The 25,281-nt window shown below is 40.8% G+C and overlaps 1 long non-coding RNA gene across 2 annotated transcripts in view; it reads left to right on the top strand.

Moving 5' to 3' along the window:
* The first annotated feature begins 19,531 nt into the window (after window positions 1–19,531).
* Window positions 19,532–25,281, top strand: part of LOC108719941 — a 133,559-nt gene continuing 127,809 nt past the window's right edge. For both annotated transcript variants that reach the window (XR_005962187.1, XR_005962186.1), the window contains exon 1: window positions 19,532–19,619. This is a non-coding gene — a long non-coding RNA (uncharacterized LOC108719941). The remainder of the gene's footprint in view (window positions 19,620–25,281) is intronic.

The following is a 25,281-nucleotide window of genomic DNA, read 5'->3' as shown; positions in this document are numbered from 1 at the left end:
CTGGAGGCCTTGATTTATAAAAAGAGAGGTAGCACTAAGAAGTTTAACAAAATTTGGTATAAATGGCTGGATTGGGTACAAGACTAGTGGATCTCTGTTATTCTGTAGAATGTGGTATACTGTTATGCAATTCCTGTGGTCACTGTTGTGCTATGTTTTCAGTGAAGAATTGCTTATGCTACAGATTGTGCCTTTGGCAACGACTTTTATTTTTATGTATAACCAAATGTGATGATGTGATGTATTGCATTGCATGTCTTGTAAATTGAGTTCAATAAACCACACCTGAATTCAAAAAAAAAAAAATATAATGGAAGTGCTACTTACAATGCACTTCCCTGGGCCCCTGTCTCATAAATAATTCAGTATAAATGCAAGTGCATGTTTACAAAACAGGGGTTTTTAGTTACCAAAGTTATGATCATAAAATTGAAAAGCCACCATACCACGTTAAGGTAAACCCCATATGGCGGTCCCTAACTTACTTATTAAAAAGAAATGTTTCTCTGCATAATAGCATTACCTGTGTTCAGTGTATGTTGAGCATTGGTTTCAATTTGAAGGCTGAATCCTCCCCCCCCCAGTAAAGGCTTTTAAGAGAGAGAGGGATTGCCCAAACCAACACCCACATTTAAAAGCGTAGGACCACCATTAGTTTTAAGGGGTGGGTATGGGGTGCTATTGAAAAACCATGGAAATGCAACACTCAGTACTTCAGCTCCCAGTATCCTTTTCAATGGAACTTTGAATTATAGTTCCAGAACTCTGGGAAAATGCAGTTACTGAATCAAACATTGTTAAAGTAAATGAGCCACTCTGATTCCCTTTGTTTCAGCTGTCTATGTAATATTGTAATGCTAGTGGAATGCTCATGGGACTTTTTAAAAATGTTGCACTTAGTACTACATTAGCTGGTTAAGTTCTGTTGACTTCTTCTATCATTTCAGTCACATTTCACTTCCCCCAGTTGCTGGGATAAAGATTGCCCAGTGCTCCATTACCTTCATTGCTTTTTTTCAAGAATATCTAGGGGAGCAGGCTTAGGCATTCATGTTAAATCTCACTTTGAATTACCATGAATTTGGGCATACAGTAGTATCAATGAGAGCAAATAGACAGTAACATAGAAATAGGAGTAGTGACTGGGGAAGCTCAGTCTTAAGGTATGAAGTTCTAAATTACTAAAAGATCTGTTTTCCGGAAAGTCTCGGGTCCCGAGCATTTTGCAAATCCGGTCCCACACATGTATTGGGTGCAATTGTGTCAGATGCAACTCTTCACAGACTTGCAATTAGGCTGGAATTGAATGCAGAGATGCTGCATTATGGGTAAGAAAAAAGGCACTTTGCACTGTGACAACTCCTGTATTAAATCAGTATCACTCTGCAGGCCCAGCAACCTAGTTAATTAACCGAGTCAATTACCATGCAGTGTTGCCCTCTGCTCACTACCCTGAGCTATTGTGAGCAGGCCCGGATTTGTGGAAAGGCTGCCTAGGCCCGGGCCTCGGGTCTCAGGATTTTAGGGGGGGCGGCATGCTGCCCAACCACACTCACATTGGTGCAAAAACACTGGGGATGCACTGGAGGTACAATCACTTTTTAAATTCCCCATGCGCCAATCCCCATTGGTCTGGTCCAGATGGGGTATAATTTGCGCGAATAAAGGTGAGGGGACATCGGCGACGAACGGCAGTGGGCCTAGGGGCGCCTACTATTTAAATCCCGCCATGATTGTGAGGCTTAACTTCAACACAAGGTAAAAGGGAACTTTTTAATATTCTTTTGCCCTACACCAAGACAAAATCCAGTAGCACAATGACAATTTGGGGCTCCCACACAAATACTGATGGTGTGGCAGAGGAGACTATTGCTTCATATATGGTCAGATCTGGAGTCAGTTTGATCATTCACTCCTGGAGATGGACGCGTATACAGCATTTAGGGAGTGGAGAAGTGAAATTTGGACTTATTCTCTGTGCCTTATTTAAACAAGAAATCGCGTAGCCTTAATTTTGGGCACATGATTAGTGAAATGATCTGCTACTTTGTCTATACTGCTGCCTGTGTGCTGAAGGGGACACGTACGCAATTCCTGATCGCACTGTGCTGGCGGGCCACAATATTATTAATTTTATGATGGAGGCTGAGGGCTGTTGTAAATTTGAAAACGGGCCGCAACTGGCCCCCGGGCCAGACTTTGGACATGCCTGGTTTAAGCCATCAACCAAATTGGCAGTTCAGTTATGTTTATCCACCCCCACAAACAGCCAAATTGCAAAACATCTGGCCCACTTTACTACTAAAAAAACAGCTTATGTTGTACTCTTGTGTTCAGAAAGGTGTACAAAAAAAGACACGTAAAAAACTTTAATTACTGGGAGGTGGTGGCACCCCCTACTGATTATAATTGCTTAAAGGTGGCCATACACGGAGAGACATCGCCAAACGAGTGGATCTCTCCCCGATATGCCCACCTTGAGGTAGGTGGGCAATATCGGGCTGATCCGATCGTGGGCCCTATGGCCCAACAATCGGATACTAACGGCGGCTTTATGGGCGGTCAGATCGCGGGACCGCAACAACGACGGGATTTTTAGTCCTATCCGATCGAGATCTGGCCACCTTTACTCAGACCCCAGCTAGCAGCCTTTCTGCAATCATTACTGTGCGCATACACAGTTGATTGTTTGGCTTTTTTACTCCAAGTTGTGATTTTACTTTATTGAGCATGTGCCTAGCCCAGACCAGCTGCAAAGGCTACGTGGGACAGGCAACAAGATAGAGGTGCTGCGCAGTAGTACCCCAGGCCAGTGTGTTTTTCAACACAGGAAAGTACCACACTGGGGTCTTTTAATAGGAGGTGTTTAATAAATTGTGACCCCCCCATGGTTAACCCTTTCCTTCTCCTTTAAATGGGGAAGCCTAGAAGGTTTATTAATACAGTAGAACCCATTTTTCAGGGAGCTAGAAAAAAATGGTGTCAAATCAGGGAAATGTATCATGCATAATGTATAAGTGGGACCACAAAACAACTGTAAAACTTAAAATCAGGAAATGTAAAATTGAGGTTCCACTGTATTCCAAACCAGTGGACTCAATTTATAAATTTGTACCCCCACCTGCACATTGGTATTTTTGCCACATCTACTTATGGTATGTTAAAGGGAAAGGACGTGTGTAGCCGAGTCACTTAAACTACCCTGCCAGCTGTAGAGAAAAACAAACTGTGGGCTACACCTGTCTTAGCCTAACGTGGGCTGGCTCAGGGAAGTACAGGCACTCTACATGGAGTCCTTCATCCCAATGTTTCCAAAATGATAGGCAGTTTTTCATATGACATATCAGGGTTTAGCCCAGGGATATCCACTCTGTGAACCTCTGAATACCTCTGCCACCTGTTTGCTGTGCACTGGAGCAGAGAACTGCAGCTAAACCCCAACTGTAGGGCCGCAACATGGACATTTTTGCACAGCATGTCGGCCCTAAATACTGTGTGTGTGTTCAGGGAACAGAATGATGAGGAATGCGAAGAGACACATAGCACGGTGTACACTTCTACCTCTGCACACTAATAGCTGTAAGTGAGGCTGCCACCATCAATTGCTTTGTATATTCAGCTCCAGTTCTACAGGGGGAGCAATGGCTGTCCCATGAGTTTGGTGTCCCACCTGCATCAGCCCAGTTGTTTTTGTCCCAAAACTCCCACCGTCTTCTGACAGACACGGACGACATTGCTTCAATAACAATGGGCCTGTTGTGGATGGGGCACAAACAGGCATTCCTAGTGTGACATATCATTTCACTTCTTTTCCTCACACACTTACACGTAATGCTGTTGTGAAGTAACTCGGAGGGTCCCAGAATAAGCAGACGCCACTCGCTCACCTGGACAATTACATTAGCCTGATTTGTGGCGGACATTGGGCTTCAGGCATGATGTGCTCCAAATGCCAAAAGAGTTTTAGTAGCCATGTTGGACAAGAAGAACCCTATATCAGCCTATACACTAATACATACATAGATGTGAACAAATGTTTAACTGTGCAATGATCAAGAAGTGAAAAAATATAAATTCCAGAATATAAAGTGTCGACTATTTATACAGTATCTAGAACTGGCACTTCAATAGACAGTATATGTGCCATTGTATAGAATAATATTACTGAAATACGACAGAATTTAAACATTCAAATAAAAGTTTCTCGTGTATGATAGATTAAATATTAACTGGCTAGATTCTAAGATTAAATATCCATGGAACAGTAAAAGATGCAATTTCTCCTATCTTTCTCATTCTCTGCCAGTGCACGGTTTTCCATTAAAAATAATTATTACAAAAAAAGGTGTTCGTACCACACTTGGCCAAAATATGTAAGCTCACGTGCCATGTCAAGGCCCCTCATTGTACGTGAATCCTACACTATCCGTTATCATTCTAAATCTATTTATCTCATGTGCACATTGTTCGTATGATAACATAGCTGTGGCAGCTTAGCTCATAACACTGATTTCTTCAAAATCAGCCCCCCAGTGGATAGGCTGGTGTGGCCAGGACAGTTGTTCCAGCTTCTCTATGATCCCAGCCAGACAGTGCCATACAGCAGGTGTTATAGGCCAGCCCCCACCCCTGTAATGAAACTCCACCTTTGGTGCTGTCTCCTCCCCTGTCTTGTTGCTCTTTCCCTCAACCGCCCCAGGACAGGCTTGAGCTACAATACAGAAGAGCAGTAGGGGAAGCCCGGGGTCTTCAAGAGAGTGCAGAAATGCTGCCAAACACACTGGGTAAGTGCAACAAGTGCCCCATGTGCACAAGCTGGTTACACTCGCACAGTCAGGTTAAACACTTGGGGCTAGTTAAGAGTACGTTGGGAGGAGTGAGGAGACTCGGAGGATGTTTTTATATAAGGACGGCGGCTGCCCACAGTGTATAGCAACTCAATGGTGCTCTCTGGCCAATGTGAGGGGCATAATAACAAGGGACTGAGTAATGTGACCAGTAACAAAGGGCAAGTGTTCTAGCAGCAACGTAAACACAGAGCTCACATGGGGCTGTGGGTGGGTCACCTCAGTATTTCATGTGCACATACACACACCCCCCCCGATATATATATATATATATAATTTTTTTTTACTGAATCTGCACCCAGGCAATTTATTGGATATTTTCAAGAGTGCCGGTATTCTCTTGGAATATATATATATATATATATATATATATATATATATATATTACACCTATAGCTTACATACAAACACCTGTCAGCGAATTCCCAGACACATTTGGGACTCTTTGTTCCTTCTTGCCGCTTGTTGTTATTTTATTTGGGGGGGGGTGCTGCTTGCTATTTGACATGCCATGTCCCTTTTTATATCAAATTTCATATGAGGTATCATTTACACGTTATATTTGTTCCTCTTTAGGCTTTATGAGCCTAAAGAGAGCTGGACTATAGAGTGTAGCTACATAGGGCCATAGGTGGTCTAGGAGCAGTTATACTTCTCTTCATTGCTATAACAACTTTTGGCTTGAGGGATGCCTCTGCCCTTACCTTTATTAACAGGGCTCCATGGAGCAGGTAAGTGCACCCTGAGGTCTAGCAGCTATACAGAGGTGCCAGTACTTAAAGCTGGAAGGCCACCAGTTGCACTGCCCTTACCTAGATGTACAGTATTTATATTTGCATTTTTTTTAAGTGAGCGTGTTTTAGGAGAGACATTTAGAACCATTTTGTGAGCTAAGATGGAGTAAACCACTTTTTTTTGTATAATCTTTATTCGAATATAAATCATGAGGAGGGGGTACAGATGAAAAAAAGTGGGGGTTATCAGCAAATGATACACAAAGATTAAGTGAAGTCATTGACCTCACTGAGATGTAGTAAAATTGTTAGCACAGAATGAAAGGTCACTGGGCAGCGCTGTAGCTCTCAGAACAGCATCACTTCAGCACTGCATTTATACATATAACCTGGTAGTGATGGCCCCTTTCATATCCAGAAAATGAAGAGTAATATGGCCGCTATACCTGGTGTCATTTCTCTCTACAGCAGTCACCTGGGATATACACTGTACAAGCAGCTCTTACTGTTGCCATCAACTACTTCCTTACTTTATTTTGCTGTTGTGTTGTCCTTTTTATCAAGCAGGGCTATTGGCAGCTTTGTAAATATCTGTTGTCAAGTGTGCGTACCTATAGCAACCAATTGCCAATTTATTTTGAACAGTGTACAGGTATGGAACCTGTTATCCCGAATGCTCTGGCTTTGTGAATAAGGTATATTTGGATCTTCATACCTCATGTCTACTAGAATATAATGTAAACATTAAATAAACCCATTAGGCTGGTTCTTCTTCCAATAAGGATTAGTAATATCTTAGTTTGGCTCAAGTACAAGGTACTTTTTTATTGGTACAGAGAAAAAGGAATAATTGTAAAAACATTTTTATTATTGTGATAAAATGGGAGAGGGCCTTTCCATAATTGAGAGCTTTCTGCAAAACTGTTTTCTGGATAACGGACTCCCTACCTGTACTACAAGGTAGAAAAACTGAAGGCAAGAAACTGCAATTTAGCATCTATGGGAGTGATGTAACCAAAGATGTACAGTTTGCATAGTTTTACCCAACCAATCAGCAGGTAGCATATACTAGTCAGATGTTTAAAAATAAACATTTGGTTTCTGTGGGTATCTACTATCTGGACCTGTGCAAACTTTGCACCTTTTATTCCTTTAAATAGCCATCCATAATCACCTTTGAGCTAAATATTAGTATGATGTAGAGAGTGATATTCTGAGACAATTTGCAATTGGTTTTGATTTTTTAAAATTATTTGTGGGTTTTGCCTTATTTGCCTTTTTTATTCAGCAGCTTTCCAGTTTGCGGTATCTGCAATCTGGTTGCTAGGCTCCAAATAACCCTAGCAACTGATTTGAATAAGAGACTGGAAAATGACGAGGATCAGGGTCTGACTGGAAAGACGAGTAATAAAAAGTAGCACTAACATTACTTTTATAGGCTTACAGAGCATTTGTTTTTAATGATGAAAAAGGCAAGTAATTAAACGATATATATAACACCCCCTTGTCAATATGTCCATGAACATTGAAGAAATCACTTGGAAGTGTAGCAGGATAACAGCAGGTTTTGCAAGGGCAATAGTGTTGGCCAGGGTCGGACTGGGCCGGTGGGAAACCGGAAAAAAACCCTGGGCCCCCAAGTTCACCAATGTTGTTGGCAAGCTAAAACTGAATAGGGGAGGCAGGACTATGTATAAGCATAGCTTGCTGAGGTGTAATGTAGTGTTAAAGGGGAAGGAAACCTAGTTGGTGCAAACCCCCCACCCCCCCTCCCGTTTGGGGAGTAGGGCTTATTTATGAACATAAGGAATACATTTCACAAGTGCAGTTGCCGATAGCAAACAGCTTTTATTTTCATTTTCTAACTTGTAGACTGTTTAAAACCAACTGTTGATTAGCTGCAATTGGCTTGATGCATTTGTGTGTGTTTTAGTACCTTTGTTTTAAAATCAGCCTCATTATTCAGGGGGTGTTTTCTGGCCCTCCCTAAGGCCTATTGGGAGAGTGTTTGTCATTTATGGATACCGAGCTTGCACTTTTTTTATTTTTAAGAAAGATGTGCTTGGAATTGTTTTTTTATAACATGAACATATCAGTTAAAGCCAGCTCTGTTACAAAATATATCTAAGTAATGGAAACTATAGAAGAGGTGCACTGGTCATGGACCAACAGCATCTCCTGGTGATGCACCGATTAGCATTGCTTCCTTTCAGTGTTGGGGTCCTAGGTTCCATCCAGCCAGGGTGCTGATGAAGCTTGTATGTTCTCCTCCATGCCAGTCTTGGTTTCCCCCACATTCTAAAAATATACAGGCTGGTTTCTGATAAAGTTGAACAAGGTGTGTAAATGTGATAGAGACTTTTTTTGTGATAGCGTGTAGGCTGCTGTGGGACAGGTACTGATATAAATATTGACACAATGGAATATGTTTGGGGCTAGGGTTGTCACCCAGCCGGTATTTTACTGGCCTTGCCGGTAAAACACCTCCCAAAGCCAGGGCTGGTATTTACAAATTTACCGACAATGTAATACCCCTAACAAAAGCCCTTGGCCGGCCCCACTCTGCTCAAAATGTACCTTTTTGCTTCCTTCTGTTGTTGCACTTAGTTCTACTTTAATTGGTTTAGTTCTGTTGACTATAATTTCACTGTGTCATACAACTGCGTGTCAACTTCCCCCAGTTGCTGGGATAAAGATTGCCCAGTGCTCCGTTACCCTCATGAATTTTTTTTAAAAAATATCTAGGGGAGCAGGCTTAGGTATTCATGTTAAATCTCACTTTGAATTACCATGAATTTGGGCATACAGTAGTATCAAGGAGAGCAAATAGACAGTGACAGAGAAATTGGAGTACACTCACAATCAATCACGAAATTAGAGTGCTCACCCCTCCAGTGTCCGCTTTCGCAGTGCCAGGTGCTGAACTGTGAGACCCACTCCTGTCCTTGGGCCAAAATATCATTCAAGGAAAAAAACAGCAGCACACCGGATCCAATTGAAGTAATGTGCAAAATTCAAACTTTTATTAAGCCCATATGCAAAGGCATTGCATATGGGCTTAATAAAAGTTTGAATTTTGCACATTACTTCAATTGGATCCGGTGTGCTGCTGTTTTTTTCCTTGAGAGAAATTGGAGTAGTGACTGGGGGTAAGGTATGAAGTTCTAAATTAGGAAAAGATCAGTTTCTGGAAAGTCCCAGCTCTCTTTTGCATAACAGGTCCCATACATGTATTGGGTGCAATTGTGTCAGATGCAACTCTTCACACACTTGCAATTAGGGTTGCCACCTTTTCCCCAAAAAAATTCCGGCTGGTGGGGGCGGGTACAAAAGGGGGCGAGGCGTGATGTCAAAGGGGGCGGGGTTATGGCATAAAGGGGGGGCCACGGCGCGAGCAGGAGAAGAACCGAAGGACAAGGTAAGTTTAAAGGGGATTGGGGGCTGGCCAAGGGGGTAAGGGTATTACAAATTTACCGGCAGCTACATTGCCAGTAAATTTGTAATACCGGCCCCGGCCTTGACAGGTGTTTTACCGGCTAGGCCTGTAAAAACCCTACTTGCAATTAAGCTGCAATTGAATGCAGACATGCTGCATTATGGGTAAGAAAAATGGCACATTAGAGTTAATCACTATGCAGTGTTGCCCCCTGCTCACTACCCTGAGCTTATTGTGAGACTTAACTTCAACACAAGGTAAAAGGGAACTTTTTAATATTCATTTGCCCTACGCCTAAGACAAAATCCAGTAGCACAATGACAATTTGGGGCTCCCACACAAATACTGATGGTGTGGCAGAGGAGACTTTTGCTTCAAATATGGTCAGATCTGGAGTCAGTTTGATAGAATATCCACAGGTCAGGGTGTATAAGAGCAAGCAGCCCCATGCCAGCCCAGGGGTATTATGGGAGAGATGAGTGATTTATTTGATGTAAATTTAATGTATGCTTGTTGAACTACAGACAAAAATTCTGGTCTGCTGATATCTTCCATTAACATGTTTATGGGACATCTTTAGCTGTAGAGTGACACGCATTTCAAATTGGCAGTTCCACAAACAGCCAAATTGCACAACATCTGGCCCCCTTTAGTACTAAAAAAACAGCTTATGTTGTACTCTCGTGTTCAGAAAGGAGAACAAAAAAGGACACGTAAAAACTTTAACTGGGAGGTGGTGGCACCCCCTACTGATTATAATTGCTTAACTCAGACCCCAGCTAGCAGCCTTTCTGCAATCATTGCTGTGCGCATACACCGTTGATTGTTTGGCTTTTTTACTCCAAGTTGTGATTTTACTTTATTGAGCATGTGCATAGCCCAGACCAGCTGCAAAGGCTACGTGGGACAGGCAACAAGATGGAGGTGTCGCGCTCACTCAAATACAGTAGTACCCCAGGCCAGTGTGTTTTTCAGCACAGGAAAGTACCACACTGGGGTCTTTTAATAGGAGGTGTTTAATAAATTGTGACCCCCCCCAATGGTTAACCCTTTCCTTCTCCTTTAAACGGGGAAGCCTAGAAGGTGTATTAATACAGTAGAACCCATTTTTCAGGGGGCTAGAAAAAAATGGTGTAAAATCAGGGAAATGTATCATGCATAATGTATAGGTGGGACCACACAGCAACAATGTAAAATGAGGGGAAACTTAAAATCAGGGAATGTAAAATTTAGGTTCCACTGTATTCTCAACCAATAGATTTTATTTATAAATGTGCACTCCCACCTGCACATTGGTATTTTTGGTATGTTAAAGGAAAAGGATGTGTGTAGCTGAGTCACTTAAAATACCCTCCCAGCTATAGAGAAAAACTGTTGACTATTGAACAGAAGACTTGGGTTACACCTGTCATATCCTAACATGGGCTGGCTCAGGGCAGTACATGCACTCTACATGGAGTCCTTCATCCCAATGTTTCCAAAATGGCAGTTTTTCATATGGCATATCGGAGTTTAGCCCAGGGATGTCCACTCTGTGAACCTCTGAATACCTCTGCTTGCTGTGCAAAGGTGCAGAGAACTGCAGCTAAAACCCATCTGTAGGGCCGCAACATGGACATTTTTGCTTTGATTGCATATAGCATATTAAAACAGGTTAAAATAAAAGTTACAGGCTAGAGATGGTGCTATCACGTTTAATAGTAAGTCCCAGCTGCCACCCCTGTGTTCCTGTGACTCCTTTCCTTTATATTTCATGGCATATCACCCACCATGTTAAAGGGCTAAACCCCTGAAGGGCCCAAGAAGCGGCCCAATGCAGTGGCAATAACACATATATGGTACAATTGATGCACTGCTAAACACTGTGTGTGTTTTCTTGCTATCATGTGGCACAGCTATGCCAGCTATAGGGCAAAGCATCCCTCGCCCATCCCACAGCCATACAGGTGAGACACCTGTGCTACCTCGCCCTTGCCAACACTTATGGGCTGACGCGGAAAGCCAATGCCAAGGGTCGGTGGGTAAGAGAGGAACTTGTGACAGGAAAATTGTACACACAACAACTGACACACAAGTATCTGGGATGCAGCAAATGCAACTGATTCAATGGCTGCCTTTCCAGCATCGTTCCTAGGGCCTGTGGATAGGGTTGCCACCTTTTCTGGAAAAAAATATCAGCCTTCCTATATTCTTAAAGTTTTTTCTTTATAACATTGGCCAAATTATGTAAGCTACTCATCAGATTTCCCTAAACAGTAAAATAGTTACAGTTTCTAAACCTGGGGCTGTTAGGTTTGCCACCTTTCGTATAGATTTTTCCAGCCTGAAGGAGGAGTCCCTGTTTGGTGACATCACAGGATGAGAAATGGGTGGACTGGTGATGTCATTGGGCTGGGAACGGGCAGGTATGTGACATCAGGGTGAAGAAATAGGCGTATTGGGGAAATGTAAGCTGTGGCAGATAAGGAAGGGTTTAAAAAAAATTTTTTTTTCTTAGTGAACCGCTTTAGGGAGGGGAGGAGACAATTGGCATCTACAAATTTAACGGCAGCTTCATTGCTGATAAATTAGTAATACTTGCCCTAGTTCTAGCTAGTGTTTTTCTGACTAGGCCAGTCAAATATTGGCCGGATGGCAACCTTAGGGGTTATACCTATCTCCACTCTCCATTGTATCAAATAAAATGCTATCATGGCATTTATAAGTATTCTTGTGTTTGAGTTGTTATTGGTAAGGGACATACACCAAGTAGTAAACCAAAATACATAGGAAATTTCCTGTTGTTGAGTGAGGGGTAATGTCTGTACATATTTTGTCCAGGTAGCAAAGAAGGTAGTTACTTAGTGCACTATGTTCAAGGTGGCTTCAAGTCAATACATGTGCTAGTCAAAACAAAGCTTAGTAATCATCCTTTCAAGTGATGGGGCAGGGTTGATATCAGCAATACTGTGTTTCCCAAGATTGCCCACAAAAATGTGAGATTTATATGAAAATGTAGGATGAATTTACAATAGGAGGTGACAGTCTCCCAGAGTTGTTTGATCAATGGATAGGACCATAGACAGCCTGGCACTTTGGGCAGGCATCAGTTTCAGATCATTCCACTTGTTTCCGTAACTTGGGACAAAAATGTGCAATATATTCGGATATGTAACATGAAAATGACTTGGATTAAGGGAAATGAAAGGTTGTATTGTGACCGATGAAAGTAGGCATTGTTTGTGCATAAGGCCTAATTTGGAGATGTATTTGTTCAATAATTAAATGAGGAAGGTGTAAATGAGAGAACCATTTAAAATCACAACAAAGAATATTCCTATTTGTAGGGGAAATGAGATGTTGTAACCAATGAATATTTTTTATTTTCCTGGTAGGAGACTGGAGGCTAAGCCGAGCAGAGAAGACTCGTGTTCCTTGTTAAAGGAGAAGGAAAGTCTTTTTAACTTGGGGGTGCCAAAAGTTAGGTATCCCCAAGTGATTTTATTTACTTACCCAACACCTCTGCTCCTGTCAACAGAAAACTGCACCGGCCCAGGGTTCTTCCAGAGATCACCACAGAGTGATTCTCTTTTTCCGCTTCTTCAAATTTCCTGGGGCAGACATCTACATGCACAGTGGTGTGAAATAGCTGTTCTTTTTTGTTGTTAAAGTATGGCGTTTTACTCTACTGTGTATGCACAGCTACATGAATGAAGAATACGCATGAAGAGGATCCCTTTGTTGTGCTCACTGGAACTCTGGGCTGGTGCAGTTTTCTGCTGATGGGTAAGTATATAAATCACTTAGAGCTGCCTAACTTTTGGCACCCTCAAGAAAAAAAAGACTTGCTTTTTCCTTTAAAGGTAAGTGAGGGGTAGCCTGATAATCATATTTATATAGTGTAGTATTTGCCTACTATAAAAGTGTTTCTATGAACTGGGTTATCTTTAATTTCAGAGGGTTGTTTTGAATGGTTTGTGATTTCTAATATGTTTTCCTTAGATTCTGTAGTTATTTTTAGATGTATATTAGTATATTGGCCGTTTTCTCTTAACGTCTGCTTGGGAGACACATGGAACCATGGGGTATAGCTGTAACCACTAGGAGGCAGGACACAACAAGAAGGAAAACTAGCTCCTCCTTCGCTGGCTATACCTCCCAGCAGGCAGAGCCTAGGTTAGTTTTTTGTTGTGTCCTCACCCGGGAGGGTAAGTATTTTAAACTATCCACCGGTGGCCCCTTCTACTTTCTCTGAGCAGAAGAGATCCCCTCCCTTGTTGACCAACCTTTCTTCCTCCCAACTTGCGAGGATTAAGCAAAGGAGGGAGACAACTGTCACGGTACTCAGTCCCCAAGGTGAGTGGGGATGAGTCTGCCAGTGCCCTCGTCTGCCCTGAGTGTTTGTGCCTGGGGACTCCCTGCGCTTGACAGGGAAGCAGGGGAAGCCCTCCGGAGTCTGCCATGCCCGGATTTGTGCCATCTTCCTTGTGGACTATTCTCGCACTCCTCTCACGTCATTGGCGCAAACATCCGCAACTGGAACTGTGTTGCCGGAAGTGCTGTGAGTTACTCCGGACACACAGGCACTGATCCTGCACGCTATCACACGGCTGACACAAATACTAGCGCCAAATCCTACAGGACCAACAGTCTTGGGGAACCGCTATAGTGGAGCACAAAGGTGAACTAGCCACCCAATACTGCTGCCCTATGCCTGCAAGGCATAAGGAGCACATTTTTCTTAAATTTCCTGCTCCATGCTACACTATGTCTGAGGGGAACAGCGAAAGTCTTTTTACCAGAGGGACACCAGCCATCTCTGTTAAATATTTGGCCTGTGCAAAGTGCCACAAAAGGCTGCCCTTATGGCATAAAGATCCTTTATGCATCAGATATAAACCATCTGAGCCAGATACTGGAATCCCAGGTCCCGCTCCCCCACAACCAGGCCATCCAGGGACAATCGGGGGCCACAAAAGGGCCATTCCAGACTGGGCAGCCCAGTTTGCCACAGGCCTACCCAAACTAGCTTCTTCACTTGATAAGTTCCTGTCCCGCCTGGGGGGGCCAAGTGCAGGGCACCCTCCCTATGAGAGGATGAAAGTGCAGGTAACTCAGGGACCGTCATCTACACCACCTGAAGGGGAGGAGTTGCCATGAAACTGTGGTCCGCTGACCTCACTTCCAAGAAGTTGCTAACTGCGCTACTTTTCAGAGTCAAGTTGCTTTTTGGGCCAGACCTCAACAAGATCATCAGTAATCAGTCAAGCCGGTAGGATTAAAAGCATACTGCTCCCCCAACCAAAAGCACGCCCTTGCTTACGCAGAGGGAAGTTTTTCCATCCCTCATAAAGCAAAAAAACGAGGCACTCGCCACGTCAAACATTCTCAAACAGATGTTTAATGTTGGGGGGAAAGCTAGATCATCCAGGCAGGGCCATAAGACCTCAAACAGAACGCATGTACCAATCTTCCCACGACATTGGAAGTATCTATTCTTCATAGTGAAAAACCAGCATTACCAATTCAGACCACTCCCTTCCGGACTGACGTCAGCCCCAATGGTCTTTACCAAGATCATGGCAGTCGCCACCGCAGAGATCAGACACGAGGGAATCTCAATACCCCCGTATCTTGATGACCTATTGATCAAAGCACCATCACTTGTGGAGGCATACAGAGCACTCCACTTCACCATGGACAGATTGCAGGAGCTAGGTTGGGCCATCAACCTGGCAAAGTCATCCATCACATGAAAATACAAGTAAATGGAGGGCACACCTAATTCAAACAATAAAGGAGCAAACATGCAGTGAGAGGTGCAATGAGAAAAAAATGAGAATAGCCCCAACGTTTCGGCAAATAGCCTTTGTCAAGAGAATCCCCTTGACAAAGGCTATTTGCCGAAACGTTGGGGCTATTCTCATTTTTGCAGGTGTATCCGCTACTTGTAGTTTCTTGTTTGCCTTTTCTGTACCTAAGGGTGGTATGTATATCATTATCATGTGAAATGTTCTTTGTTCTTGTAAACATTATGTTTCTGTTTGGCTGTTCTTTTTAACTAGTAAAACATATTTCAATCTTACCACCTGAGTCTAACGATTCCTGTTTGAGTGTGCAGACCTATTTTTTTGTAAAAGTCATCCATCACACCCAGTCAGTCCATGGTATTCCTAGGTCTGATATTCAAAACACGATCCCAGAGAGTGTCCCTGACACAAGAAAAGATCAAGCACCTCAAAGCAATGGGCAAGTCTCAGAGATCACTGCCCTGTCCTGCAGACCACCTTTCCTCACCTTCCATCCCAACATAGCAGTCCTTCGCACGGTGCCATCTTTTCTACCAAAAGTGGTTTCTGCTTTTAATATCAATCAGGAGATAACCGCCCCGTCATTCTGTCCCTCACCAGCGAACCCCAAGGAGGTAGTGCTACATTCCTTAGATCAAGTAAGCACCCTCCTGTTAGGGTCACCACCTTTTCTGTAAAAAAAATACTGCCCTTCCTATTAATAACATTGCAATCAAGCATAATTTGTACTGCCCAGGCTGGTAAAATAGGGCCCAGATGGCAACCCTACCTCAAGTTCTACCTGCATAGGGTCTGTGACATTCGAAAGTCAGACTCACTCACTTTGTGATCAGCTTGGCCCCACAACAGGGATTGCCAGCCACAAAGACCTCTGTCTCCAGATGGATTAAACAGACAATTGAGCGGGCTTACATAGCGCAAGGCCAGACAACACCAGACAAAGTTAAGGCCTATTCCACCAGAGGTATGTGCATGACCTGGGCCTTCAGAAATCGGGCATCAGCAGAACAGCTGTGCAAGGCAGCCACGTTGACTTTGATCCACTGTTTCGCCAAATTTTACCATTTTGACACTTTTGCGGCACATGACACCTGTTTCGGCAGAAAGGTACTTCAAACCGCAGTGGTATCTTCCACTTAGGGCCTCTTCCCACCTTATAATTGGGGAACAGCTGTGGTACGTCCCCATGGTTCCCTATGTCCCCCAACCAAACGTTAGAGAAAATGAGATTGTGTACTCATAGTAAAATCTCTTTCTGGTTTGAGTTACATGTGTGATATGATTCAGGAAGTAACTACTAGTTTGTTTACAAGTTAAGTATTTTGTTCAATTAAAATCTTATTTGTTCCTTCTTTGGGACAAACTAACGTACGTTGTGCCTGCTAGGGGGTATAGCCAGCGGAGGAGAAGCTCGTTTTCCTTCTTGTTGTGTCCTGCCTCCTAGTGGTAACAGCTATACCCCATGGTTCCATGTGTCCCCCAAGTGACCAGAGAGAAAGAGATTTTACGGTTAGTACACAAAATCTCTTCTTCAGCGATCCACTCTGAAATCTACCTTGTTATTCCTGATTAGTTAAATTTCTGTAACCTGGTACACCAAGACCATCATTTATTTTTGCACGTTTAAAGGAACAGTAGTATAAAAAAAATGAAAATGTGTCAAAGTAAATAAAATACTGTGGCCCTACACTGATAACAATGATGTGCTTGTTTTAGAAACACTACTATAGTTTATATAATCAAGCTGCTGGTTAGCTTGAAAAAGCTGAAAAAGGAGAAAAGGCACGAGTTTACATAGCAGATAACTGATAAACTCTGTAGAATAAAATGGGATTCTACAGAACTTTTCTGTTATCTACTATGTCACCTGTACCTCTTCTCCTTTTTCAGACTGAAGGGCTGTCCCCATGGCTACACAGCAGTTTATCTGTATAAACTATAGTAGCCTTTCTGAAGCAAACACACCAGTTTTACCAGTGCAGGGCATTGTGTTACATTTTAATTAATTTTAAACACATTTTTATTTTCTGAAGAACATTTTTTGGATTTTTCCTTTACAAATAAATGACTGTATTGAGCAAATTCACCATAAGATAGATGCATTTAGGAAAAATCAACATTTTTTAGAAGGCGATCCTCCCTTTAAATTTAATGGTGCATTTTTTAATTTATTATAGAAATGTGTAATCTTTATTTATCATTGGAGGTCATCAAATAGAGCCAATAAAGACCTGGCGGAAGTTATATACCTAGATTTTTCCATGTAGGGTTGTTTCTTTTCAATACCTAGTTGCTATAGGGCTTTAGCAGAAGAAAGGCCTTATATATATTTATTAGTAAAATCTTTTGGGTTTAAACCCAGAAATAGACTCAAAAGTTTGTAGTATTGAGAAGTTTTTTTTCATATTATGAGTAGGATTTTTCACAATTCAGTAAAGTCAAACGCTGGTAAACACACTGAATATCCATACCAAGTATTCTGGAGGACATCTTGAGATATCTGATGAGGAGTTCCAATGTTATGTTGAACAGTAGGAGTGAGAGGCCAACCCTGCCTAGTCCCTCTTTTTAGGCTCATATTTCACCAGCTGTGATTATATGTGTCTTTGGAGAAAAATCCAGCAGCTGAATAAAATCTATGAAAGGGCCTATAAATCAAAAGGTTGATAGAGAGTCGTTTAGATGTTTCCTACGATCTTGAAATGCTATTTCAATGGCAATTAGAACCAAGGCAGTTTTTTTAACTTGTTTTGCAATATAGATAACCTTAATACTAGTTCTTTTGATAAACCGTTATGGGAACCATTATCACCTTAGTAAGAGAAATTAGGCTTGATGTCAAAGGTTGTTTTGAGAAACAATGGTATTAAGCAAATGGGTCAAGAGAGGAGAAATTCAATGGATTAAATATTTGTTAAAGGAGTTGTTCACCTTTGAACATCTGTCCAAATATAAACAGTCTGAGTCATTAAAAGCATTTTACTAAATCATCTTTATTATTTAAAATAAACATTAAATGCCACTTAAGCTGCACATCAGAAGCTCTTAAGTTTTTTTCTGTTCTCCATTTAGGGATTGGATCTCTGACACCTTTGCCTACGTGATGAAAGTTCAAGGAAGAAGTTCTGGACTGAAGAGCTACTGCACATTCTTTTCCTCTCCTGCATGTCTTCAACCCAACTGGCTGGCAAGATTTTACATCTATGACTTTAATTTTATCCGTATAAACATATGAAATGTACTATGTCATGAAAGGGATCATATTCCGTTAATCTAGCCATAGGGGGGAAAAAAAAAAAAAAAAAATATATATATATATATATATATATATATATATATATATATATATATATATATATATATATATATATAAAACCCTCTCACAAACCGCACTCCAAGGACTTGTAAGGTGTCAAAAATCAAAATGCCTTTATTTCAACGTTTCGGCTCTCACTCGTGAGCCGTCTTCAGGAAAGTGAGACGGCTCACGAGTGAGAGCCGAAACGTTGAAATAAAGGCATTCTGATTTTTGACACCTTACAAGTCCTTGGAGTGCGGTTTGTGAGAGGGTTTGATAGTATTATTTTACCAGCACCCAGGCGGATGTTTTTTGGAAAAGAGTGCACCTGACTAGGATTGCTATATATATATATATATATATATATATATATATATATATATATATATATATATATATATATATATATATATATATATATATATATATATATATATATATAGCAATAAGGAAAAATAAACATTAAGAAACATCTTCAGCATCCTCTTAATGAATCAGTGTGGCAGAGGATTTAGGGGTAGATTTATCAAAATGTGAGATCAGAGCTCACCACAAAAAACTCACTCACTTTCTATTCATTGCTATGTGATTTTTAAGAAGCATATTTATCAATGTGTGAAAGATACAGTTCACCATTTGATAAATACACTTCTAAAAATCCCATAGGAATGACTAGAAAGTGGATAAGTTTTCCTGTGGTATGCTCCAATGTCCCATTAAGGGGCCTATCTATTATGCTGTGTAAATTGAGTCTTGCCAAAAAAGGTAATAAAAAGCTGTGTAAAATAAACAGAAGCTTTCAGTTTTTATGCCTTCCAAATGCAACATTTGACAGCATTAGAAAAGTAGAATGCTTGATAAGTGCACCATTTTTTTCCTTTGGTGTGTTCTGAATTTGAATGCCATTTATTTATTGCAGTTTTACACAGTATCCTATATAATCCTATATAATAAAGTTGAAGTGTCTCTGCGTCCAGTCCCTGTGTCCGTGGGATTGCGCTACTGCGCATGTGCCCCACGGACCGTCTCTGGCGAATGTTTGACTACATATGTTCTAGCGCCCGTTAATTTAACGGGCTTAATGTCTAGTAGTAAATATTCCCCTTAGTGTCAGTCAATCGCTGTAGTGTCCATCTCTAATTGAAGTGAAGGGAAGATGCTCTTAGAAAGGCTCTGCATCATTGACTATAGATATTTTTTTCATTGTCCCTTTATTTGGAAGGGCTGGTTTTTCTGGATAAATGAGAAGTCTGCTGCCTGAATATGGAATAATCATCTTTCAGTCAGCAGAGTTACCAGAGAGAGAGGCTGTTAGTAATAAAGCAAGCAAGTCTTGTTTAGAAAGTATTAGAATGCCTTTGAAACGTACATTTTCTCTTCTGGACCTGTTCTCCCAATACTTAGCTTTTATTTTATTTTTTTTCCAGATACAACAATTTATTTTTTGTGGAGTAAGAGTTATCTTCTATGAAAGAAATTCTGTCTTCCGTCTCTGAAATACAGTCATTTTGAGAGGTACGTTGTTCTGTTAACTTATTCAGTCTGTAACCTATCTGTTGCTTTCTATACAGCTTAGCTTCTAGCTTGTGAGTGTTAAAGGGTTTTTACCTTACAGAGTATATCATCATTACTAGCGAAGAGCTTAGCATCTGCTTATCAGTGTGAAAGGGTTTTTACCTTAAACGGTATATAATCATTAAAAAAATCCTTAATTCCGGTCTTCAGTGTGTTTAAAATATTTTATTTGGTTTTCATAATACACCCTAAAAATCAATATGATAACAAGTAGTATGCAGAAAAAGAAGATTAATTCCGGACTTCAGACGTGCCATCCTGATTTCTTTCCATGGCTTCTGGGTTCCTTTTCTTTTTTTTTTTTAAGGTCGGTTTTTATTTTCCTTTACCCCAGATATAATAATAATACACATTTATGCATTTGTCTTGTCAGTTATGTTGTCAGAAAGTGTTTTTTCAGCATTAGAACTAGATTGTTAGATACATGTCTAATTCCTCTTCTTATCTTTTTAGCGCTGTCACATTTTACACAGTGCATTACACAGATAAGTCATTCACATCTGTCCCTGTCAAACGGATGCTTACAATCTAAGGATCCTATCACAGGGTTAGAAGTAATGAAGTGGAATCAAGCACATAATGCTAAGTTCTTTCCCCTGTGGCATTTTGGTTTGGCTCCCTGATTGGTTAAGCTTCGCTTATACATCCAATACAGTCGCTAGCCTCACCTTCATGCCGTAAGCTTAAAAGGCACTACTGTCTGTCCTCCATAAAGTGGTTAGCCTTCTTTCCCACATTACAGTCGAGCGTGCACTATCAGACGGGACAGTAGCGAAGATCTTAGCATCTGGCTTATCAGTGTGAAAGTATTTTTACGTTAAACGGTAGATAATAATTAAAAAAAAATCCTTAATTCCGGTCTTCAGACGTCCCATCCTGATTTTTTTCCATGTATTCTGGAGTCCTTTTCTTCTTCTTTTTTTTTTAAGGTAGGTTTTTATTTTCCTTAACGCCAGACATAATAATAATAATACACATTTATGCATTTAACAGGTCAGTTCTGTTGTAAGTGTTTATTCAGCGTTAGAAGTAGAAATTTGGATACATGTCTAATTCCTCTTCTTATCTTTTTAGCGCTGTCACATTTTACACAGTGCATTACACAGATAAGTCATTCACATCTGTCCCTGTCAAACGGATGCTTACAATCTAAGGATCCTATCACAGGGTTAGAAGTAATGAAGTGGAATCAAGCACATAATGCTAAGTTCTTTCCCCTGTGGCATTTTGGTTTGGCTCCCTGATTGGTTAAGCTTCGCTTATACCTCCAATACAGTCGCTAGCCTCACCTTCATGCCGTAAGCTTAAAAGGCACTACTGTCTGTCCTCCATAAAGTGGTTAGCCTTCTTTCCCACATTACAGTCGAGCGTGCACTATCAGACGGGACAGTAGCGAAGATCTTAGCATCTGGCTTATCAGTGTGAAAGTATTTTTACGTTAAACGGTAGATAATCATTAAAAAAAAATCCTTAATTCCGGTCTTCAGACGTCCCATCCTGATTTTTTTCCATGTATTCTGGAGTCCTTTTCTTTTTTTCTTTCTTTTTTTTAAGGTCGGTTTTTATTTTCCTTTACGCCAGATATAATAATAATAATACACATTTATCAGGTCAGTTCTGTTGTAAGTGTTTATTCAGCGTTAGAACTAGATATTTGGATACATGTCTAATTCCTCTTCTTATCTTTTTAGCGCTGTCACATTTTACACAGTGCATTGCACAGATAAGTCATTCACATCTGTCCCTGTCAAACGGATGCTTACAATCTAAGGATCCTATCACAGGGTTAGAAGTAATGAAGTGGAATCAAGCACATAATGCTAAGGTCTTTCCCCTGTGGCATTTTGGCTTGGCTCCCTGATTGGTTAAGCTTCGCTTATACATCCAATACAGTCACTAGCCTCACCTTCATGCCGTTAGCTTAAAAGGCACTACTGTCTGTCCTCCATAAAGTGGTTAGCCTTCTTTCCCACATTACAGTCGAGCGTGCACTATCAGACGGGACAGTAGCGAAGATCTTAGCATCTGGCTTATCAGTGTGAAAGTATTTTTACGTTAAACGGTAGATAATCATTAAAAAAAAAATCCTTAATTCCGGTCTTCAGACGTCCCATCCTGATTTTTTTCCATGTATTCTGGAGTCCTTTTCTTCTTCTTTATTTTTTAAGGTCGGTTTTTATTTTCCTTAACGCCAGACATAATAATAATAATAATACACATTTATCAGGTCAGTTCTGTTGTAAGTGTTTATTCAGCGTTAGAACTAGATATTTGGATACATGTCTAATTCCTCTTCTTATCTTTTTAGCGCTGTCACATTTTACACAGTGCATTACACAGATAAGTCATTCACATCTGTCCCTGTCAAACGGATGCTTACAATCTAAGGATCCTATCACAGGGTTAGAAGTAATGAAGTGGAATCAAGCACATAATGCTAAGTTCTTTCCCCTGTGGCATTTTGGCTTGGCTCCCTGATTGGTTAAGCTTCGCTTATACATCCAATACAGTCGCTAGCCTCACCTTCATGCCGTAAGCTTAAAAGGCACTACTGTCTGTCCTCCATAAAGTGGTTAGCCTTCTTTCCCACATTACAGTCGAGCGTGCACTATCAGACGGGACAGTAGCGAAGATCTTAGCATCTGGCTTATCAGTGTGAAAGTATTTTTACGTTAAACGGTAGATAATCATTAAAAAAAATCCTTAATTCCGGTCTTCAGACGTCCTATCCTGATTTTTTTCCATGTATCCTGGAGTCCTTTTCTTTTTTTCTTTCTTTTTTTTAAGGTCGGTTTTTATTTTCCTTTACGCCAGATATAATAATAATAATACACATTTATCAGGTCAGTTCTGTTGTAAGTGTTTATTCAGCGTTAGAACTAGATATTTGGATACATGTCTAATTCCTCTTCTTATCTTTTTAGCGCTGTCACATTTTACACAGTGCATTACACAGATAAGTCATTCACATCTGTCCCTGTCAAACGGATGCTTACAATCTAAGGATCCTATCACAGGGTTAGAAGTAATGAAGTGGAATCAAGCACATAATGCTAAGGTCTTTCCCCTGTGGCATTTTGGCTTGGCTCCCTGATTGGTTAAGCTTCGCTTATACATCCAATACAGTCGCTAGCCTCACCTTCATGCCTTAAGCTTAAAAGGCACTACTGTCTGTCCTCCATAAAGTGGTTAGCCTTCTTTCCCACATTACAGTCGAGCGTGCACTATCAGACAGGACAGTAGCGAAGATCTTAGCATCTGGCTTATCAGTGTGAATGTATTTTTACGTTAAACGGTAGATAATCATTAAAAAAAAATCCTTAATTCCGGTCTTCAGACGTCCCATCCTGATTTTTTTCCATGTATTCTGGAGTCCTTTTCTTCTTCTTTTTTTTTAAGGTCGGTTTTTATTTTCCTTAACGCCAGACATAATAATAATAATAATACACATTTATCAGGTCAGTTCTGTTGTAAGTGTTTATTCAGCGTTAGAACTAGATATTTGGATACATGTCTAATTCCTCTTCTTATCTTTTTAGCGCTGTCACATTTTACACAGTGCATTACACAGATAAGTCATTCACATCTGTCCCTGTCAAACGGATGCTTACAATCTAAGGATCCTATCACAGGGTTAGAAGTAATGAAGTGGAATCAAGCACATAATGCTAAGTTCTTTCCCCTGTGGCATTTTGGTTTGGCTCCCTGATTGGTTAAGCTTCGCTTATACATCCAATACAGTCGCTAGCCTCACCTTCATGCCGTAAGCTTAAAAGGCACTACTGTCTGTCCTCCATAAAGTGGTTAGCCTTCTTTCCCACATTACAGTCGAGCGTGCACTATCAGACGGGACAGTAGCGAAGATCTTAGCATCTGGCTTATCAGTGTGAAAGTATTTTTACGTTAAACGGTAGATAATCATTAAAAAAAAATCCTTAATTCCGGTCTTCAGACGTCCCATCCTGATTTTTTTCCATGTATCCTGGAGTCCTTTTCTTTTTCTCTTTCTTTTTTTAAGGTCGGTTTTTATTTTCCTTTACGCCAGATATAATAATAATAATACACATTTATCAGGTCAGTTCTGTTGTAAGTGTTTATTCAGCGTTAGAACTAGATATTTGGATACATGTCTAATTCCTCTTCTTATCTTTTTAGCGCTGTCACATTTTACACAGTGCATTACACAGATAAGTCATTCACATCTGTCCCTGTCAAACGGATGCTTACAATCTAAGGATCCTATCACAGGGTTAGAAGTAATGAAGTGGAATCAAGCACATAATGCTAAGGTCTTTCCCCTGTGGCATTTTGGCTTGGCTCCCTGATTGGTTAAGCTTCGCTTATACATCCAATACAGTCGCTAGCCTCACCTTCATGCCTTAAGCTTAAAAGGCACTACTGTCTGTCCTCCATAAAGTGGTTAGCCTTCTTTCCCACATTACAGTCGAGCGTGCACTATCAGACGGGACAGTAGCGAAGATCTTAGCATCTGGCTTATCAGTGTGAAAGTATTTTTACGTTAAACGGTAGATAATCATTAAAAAAAAATCCTTAATTCCGGTCTTCAGACGTCCCATCCTGATTTTTTTCCATGTATCCTGGAGTCCTTTTCTTTTTTTCTTTCTTTTTTTTAAGGTCGGTTTTTATTTTCCTTTACGCCAGATATAATAATAATAATACACATTTATCAGGTCAGTTCTGTTGTAAGTGTTTATTCAGCGTTAGAACTAGATATTTGGATACATGTCTAATTCCTCTTCTTATCTTTTTAGCGCTGTCACATTTTACACAGTGCATTACACAGATAAGTCATTCACATCTGTCCCTGTCAAACGGATGCTTACAATCTAAGGATCCTATCACAGGGTTAGAAGTAATGAAGTGGAATCAAGCACATAATGCTAAGGTCTTTCCCCTGTGGCATTTTGGCTTGGCTCCCTGATTGGTTAAGCTTCGCTTATACCTCCAATACAGTCGCTAGCCTCACCTTCATGCCGTAAGCTTAAAAGGCACTACTGTCTGTCCTCCATAAAGTGGTTAGCCTTCTTTCCCACATTACAGTCGAGCGTGCACTATCAGACGGGACAGTAGCGAAGATCTTAGCATCTGGCTTATCAGTGTGAAAGTATTTTTACGTTAAACGGTAGATAATCATTAAAAAAAATCCTTAATTCCGGTCTTCAGACGTCCCATCCTGATTTTTTTCCATGTATTCTGGAGTCCTTTTCTTTTTTCTTTCTTTTTTTTAAGGTCGGTTTTTATTTTCCTTTACGCCAGATATAATAATAATAATACACATTTATCAGGTCAGTTCTGTTGTAAGTGTTTATTCAGCGTTAGAACTAGATATTTGGATACATGTCTAATTCCTCTTCTTATCTTTTTAGCGCTGTCACATTTTACACAGTGCATTACACAGATAAGTCATTCACATCTGTCCCTGTCAAACGGATGCTTACAATCTAAGGATCCTATCACAGGGTTAGAAGTAATGAAGTGGAATCAAGCACATAATGCTAAGTTCTTTCCCCTGTGGCATTTTGGCTTGGCTCCCTGATTGGTTAAGCTTCGCTTATACATCCAATACAGTCGCTAGCCTCAC

This window comes from Xenopus laevis, chromosome 6S, assembly GCF_017654675.1.
Source record: "Xenopus laevis strain J_2021 chromosome 6S, Xenopus_laevis_v10.1, whole genome shotgun sequence".
NCBI lineage: Eukaryota > Metazoa > Chordata > Amphibia > Anura > Pipidae > Xenopus > Xenopus laevis.
This window is presented reverse-complemented; position numbering and strand designations above follow the sequence as displayed.